Source organism: Cynoglossus semilaevis, chromosome 7 (assembly GCF_000523025.1).
Source record: "Cynoglossus semilaevis isolate Cse_v1.0 chromosome 7, Cse_v1.0, whole genome shotgun sequence".
Lineage (NCBI taxonomy): Eukaryota > Metazoa > Chordata > Actinopteri > Pleuronectiformes > Cynoglossidae > Cynoglossus > Cynoglossus semilaevis.
Genome location: NC_024313.1, coordinates 10093619 through 10099084, shown reverse-complemented (window position 1 = coordinate 10099084; position 5466 = coordinate 10093619). Strand labels below are relative to the sequence as shown.

The following is a 5466-nucleotide window of genomic DNA, read 5'->3' as shown; positions in this document are numbered from 1 at the left end:
AAGCCACAGAAACAGCAGGGCCTCCATGCTGAGCGGCTGTGCTCTCAGCTGCCTGTGACGACGGCTGCAGGAAACTTGTTCAAATCTTCTCTCAGTGTGAACTGGCAGCCAGGCTGCTTCAATCGCTCTTTCAGGTCTCTGAGGTAAGACAAAAAAGAGGAAGGATTCCATCCATTCTCCTTCATGTCATTTTCAATTCGCCGTCAGCACTTATTCTTGTTTCTACTTCTTTTTTTTTTCTTCATCTTCCATTCATGCTGAGTTTTCATCCTGCCGAGCTGAGCTCCAGCCCAGCACTGAGTCAGACACAGAGGTGTAAGAATTCATCAGTCCGTCCCTCAGATCTTTAACTGATAATGAGGATTTACTCTTTGTGTTCCCAGAACAGACTTGCTGACAGGGCAGCCATCGCAGCTTCACGGTTGATAATGCACTCGAATCTGCCTCAGGGCTGGAATCAGATGTTTGTCTTTACCCACAGCACGACGGTGAAGATGAACTCTGGTAGAAGAATAGCATTGTTTCCCAAAGACTGGGTTCGCGACCCTCAGGTGGGTCGCAAGAATTTTTTTTTTTGGGGGGTTGTCTCAGGAGTTTACGCATAATGTCTATTGACTTCGGTCGCACAGTTTTGTGACTTTTAGAATATGGGTCCCCAGAAAAACAAGTTTGTGCTATAGTACTCTATATTGACGTGATCTCCATGACAACCTGAGGTCAAACCTGAGGTCAAACCTGAGGTCAAACCTGAGGTCAAACCTGAGGTGGCTGAGACTTAGGGTCGTTATGGTCAGAAATATGAAGATCTGAATGATGATCGGCGTTAATCACAAGTTAAGTTCATTAAATTAAGTTAAGTTAATTCAACTTTATTAAGAAGAATATTTTCTAGTTTTTCAAATGTCAGTTGAAGACAGATATTTTGTAAACCATGGTGTAACTACTTCATAATGTATTAATACCATTTGTAAACCATGATGTAACTACTTCATAATGTATTAATACCTGTTTCTGCAGTCGATTATTTTTTTATACAAGATATCACACAAATATCGTACATTGCTCTGTGTAATATATATTTCTTCAATTTATCGAGGTAGGAAACTCAGCAGCAGATTCTTTTTGATAAAGAAATTAAACTATTTTTTTTACAATCCTACAGGCCACACATAATGATTTGGTGGACCGCATTTGGCACTGTATGAGTTGCTGCCACCTAGTGACTGGAGGCTTCTTATCATTCAAGCATTACAGCCGTGGTACGTAATACCCCGCCCCCGGCACCTCACCATGAGAAGTAGCCCATTAGCCTAACAGTAGTCGGCTGTTTGCAAAGCCTAAAAAAAAATAATTCTTGTCAAAATGATTATAGTTTTGGCCAAAAATGAATTCATTAGTAAAAGTCACACACGATGAAACGGATCTGATCATTTTCAGATAACGCCACGATTGACATAGTTTTAAATTCAGAGGCGCTCTCTCTGACGTGTTGGCTAACGTCTGCTGATTTTTCTGTTGTTTTTCTGTTCTGTTTTTTTTTTGGTCGGACATCAAGGCTGAAATCTCTTATTACCTGTGTCTGCAGGAGGATTTCATGAACCCGTTTAAGACCCTGGCTTAATCCAGCCCCTGCTTTTTAAGTCAGATAAACCCTGGTGTCATCCCGCCGTGTTAGCAGAGGTAACGGCGCTCTGTGGGAAATGTCAGCTTGATATGAAATCTGCAGATTTCACAGGGGGGAAAAAAATACAGTTATCTGCGGAGGGTTCCACATCAGGTGAGGATAAGAAGTGATTCCTGGGGAGATCTGTCTGCGGCTCAGAGAGGATTAACGCTATCGTTCCTGTCCGCACTAATCCTGTTACAAAGAGACGGATATTATTTAGGAAATGTGTTTGTAAAGTGGTTTTAATAATACGGATATTTGTGCTTTGAGGCTGACGCTGGAAATGTTCTTTCAGGATCAAAGAGGTGATTTTTCACAGTTGTACACCTCATGGTGGAACAAGTCTGCGTGGAAGAAATCCAGGTGGAAGTACATGAGGAGGAATAGGTCTGGGTGGAATGTTTGTACAACTATTAGCTCTTCAGGAACCTGGATTGCACAAGTCCTAGATGTGGGTTACACCAACATTGGACTTGGCTTTCCAGTCTGGACCCAGGTCCTGGTCTGTGACCTGTCTCTGATTGATTCTTATTACCCAGGACTTTCTAGTAGAAATCTCCACAGACCTCTCCCCCAGTCTCCCCCAGTCTCACCCAGGGCCTGGCCACAGTTTGTCTCCAGGCTCCCTCTCTGGTCGCTCTGATCTACAGCCTGTATTTTTAACATATTTCTCTGGCTCTCATTGAAGAAATTGGATATAATTTGATTTCTGTCAGGAACCGGGGGAAGGGATTGAGCCAGCGCTACGAGTCTCAACCCAATTAGTGACCTTGTTCACTGAGCACATCTCATCTTTCCTTCTCACTCCGCTCCTCGTCTCACTCTCTACTCACCCCCCACTTCCCCGCAGCCCTTTCTTCTCGGCTGGACCTTGTGTCCTCCCTCTATTCTCCTCCTCCTCTTCTCAGGTCTCTGGTTTGTCTCTTCGTTTTAACTCACTCTCTCTCTCTCTCTCGCTCTCTCTCTCTTTTTCTATCTACACTCAAATGAGTCCGTCTTGCTCCAGGCGTGAGGCCGCTGTGGTTAAATCAGATTGGGGCGAGGTTATATTTGGATTGTGTGGAGACGCAGGGTGAGGCATCAAACAGCGGGGAGATGAGTCCGTGTCCTACTTCACATCAGAACACGGTCTGACAGCGGTTTCGCGGGGCACTGTCAGTTGACATCTCCAGTCCTGGTGGGTGAATACAAATTTAAATGCAGCTTGACTAATTATTATCACCACTCTCTGACCAGTCTGCTGCTGGAGGCGCTCAGAGATTTGTCCCATCCAGGGGTGTTACTAGAGGCTGGAAACTACAAGTAGTGATGTAACGATCACTCACCTGATGGTTCGCAATTGTTTTGTTCACGATATGATTTTAGAAGCAAAATGAGCTCCAGACAAATCGTGACCAAAATCCTCCTGATCTTTTATTTGTAAAAACTCACCACCAACTGAAATGGTCTGTGAACCTCATCAACTGAAATCGTTAACAGAATCGAAAAAAAAAAAAGTCACAAAAAGTTCTTTCATTCCAGAAACACTGCACATCACCGTTGATCTCCTCTGATTAAAAGTCAAACTGCTCTGGTCTGACTGAACTGGCTAACTGTCGACATATTAAACAACAAAAGAATATGAAAAAAAAATCTGAACCGGAACGAGTTCCTTTCTTGTTGGTGTCTGTTCCAACACCTGAATGTCACTCGCCTACGTAGGGACCTGACGTCTGGGTTTAATAGCGGGTCACAAGCAATGTTTTTAGGCGCATAGCGCCACCTACTGTACAAGAGTGTGTAGTGTCAGGGTATGACCAGTGTCCACTGTGATGCGAAATTAATTTTTATTTCAACCGATGAGAATTGTCACGGGTTTGTCTTGATTTTAAACTAATGAAACAACATGCATTGTTACATCACTAACTGTAAGATATTTGTATCTGTATAACAGTTAGGGATTGAGAACATTAGGGTTCCAGACAGAGAGACCACAGACCACTGATCCACTGACTCAGATATTCACTGCTGATTGAATACTTTCTAATAAAGCATCATTTTCTGACCAAAGACCGGAGACCTTCTCTAACGAAGCCTGTGAATTCACCTCTTTGAACTTTAATTTCAGCCTTGTCATTTCAGTCATTTGATGACAAACTTGTTTTTCTCTCCTTCCTTTCAAATCAGTGAGAAGAAAAAAAAACCCTGTCTGTTATTGTCAGCCCTCATTCATGACAGACGCTCGGAGACTCCGTCTGCGCCTGTCGTCCCACGCTAACGTTCAACATTGAATAGCCGGAGAACAGAGCAGCGCCGCGGTCTGTTATTCACACCAAGAGCTGCCGCCAAAGACGGCGTTAATGCTGTTGAACCAGACTGACGCCTCACTGCAGATCTGAGGGTTTCACATGTTTAACACCATGCGTTATGGACACACTGGATTGCATTAATATACTGTGTATATATATATATATATATGTGTGTGTGTGTGTTTACTTTGACAGTATGCCATGGGAGGAGCAGAATGATTCACCTCTGATACAGAAGTAAGGGGTCACCAAAATACCACCAAACTTGGGAGGAGCCTCAGCTTTAACCCCTCTTTACTCCCTCGTCTGCCTGGATTTAGGTGTTGGTACCAGTGAGTTTGAAAGGCTTACACCCCCCCCCATGCCCCCCTGCACCTCCTCCTCCACAGTGTCAGGTAAGACTCAGCTAAGATCCAGACATTTCTGTGACCTTCAAAGGTCACGGATAAAAGGCTCCAGTTCATTGATGGACGCTTCGTGGAAGAATATGAAGATTTTTGTTTCTTTTCTTAGTCCTAACATGTAAAACAACAAAAGACCACCTGTCCTCGTCCCTGTCTCCCAGAACAGCCACCTTCACCACCACTGGGGGCAGAGATGGGGAATCTTTTGATGCCCACTTTATCGACATCTACTCAGGTTGAAAGGCCACTTTCGATGAGACGACGTCAGAACAAAGCCCCAGCTGTTGTCAAAACTGTTTCCACCAGAGAATCAGGGTTCAGTGTTGAGACGACACACTCTTCAGCCCAGATTTAATTTTCTGCTTGAATCACAGAGTGAGAAAGTAATCACAGCGAGGCATGTCATGCTTCAGACAAGTTGTCTTCGCAGACAGAGAATTTCAACATCTGTCACCACCAGATTCCCGCCTTGGCTCCTCCAGGAGCTGCTGTAGACGAGCTGTGATGTTTCTCCTTCCTGCGTGGGAGAATTTTGTTTTTTTGTGGTGATGATCTGTAGACATTTTCAGTGTTTATTGAGACAATTCTGGTTTTCTATGTTCGGATGAATAATTCAGTCTGGACACGGGAGCGCAACAGGAAACAAATCCATGATTGATTCTTCTTCTCTTCACCGTCAGATGAACTCCATCCTAACTCCATTATTACTCCATGCTTCTTTAAGCTGTAATCCCACCTTTCATGCGTTTAAATGCCTGGCTCCTCTGCAGAGACCCCCCCCCCCCCCCCCCAACAGTGGGTGGGGGGGGACATCCTACCTTCACACACAGACCCACAAAGGTCATTGATCTCATCAGTAAGAACGTTCCTACTGTAAGGGTGTGTGTGAGTGTGTGTGTGTGTGTGTGCATTCATGCGTTGCTGCATTAGAAGGTGTACGGGGGTGTTTTGTTGTTTTATTAGGGCCATGAATATTGATGAGCAGCCAGCACAGAGGACCAGATGAGGTTTTCGATGGTACTCAGCTGTGCATTGTGAGGAGGCCTCACCTGTTTCACCTCTATATGAGGAGTCCTTTGTCACTCCTGGAGACCAATTCAAGACGAAT

At 44.4% G+C, this 5466-nt stretch overlaps 1 long non-coding RNA gene across 2 annotated transcripts in view; it reads left to right on the top strand.

Moving 5' to 3' along the window:
• Positions 1 to 5141, top strand: part of LOC107988784 (uncharacterized) — a 26872-nt gene extending 21731 nt beyond the window's left edge. The window contains exons 3-5 of one of the 2 annotated variants that reach the window (XR_003050151.1): positions 384 to 551; positions 1163 to 1259; positions 1586 to 5141. This is a non-coding gene — a long non-coding RNA (uncharacterized LOC107988784). Of the gene's footprint in view, positions 1 to 383; positions 552 to 1162 lie in introns of both variants that reach the window. The other variant, XR_003050150.1, reaches the window with a different exon arrangement.
• The last annotated feature ends 325 nt before the right edge of the window (positions 5142 to 5466 follow it).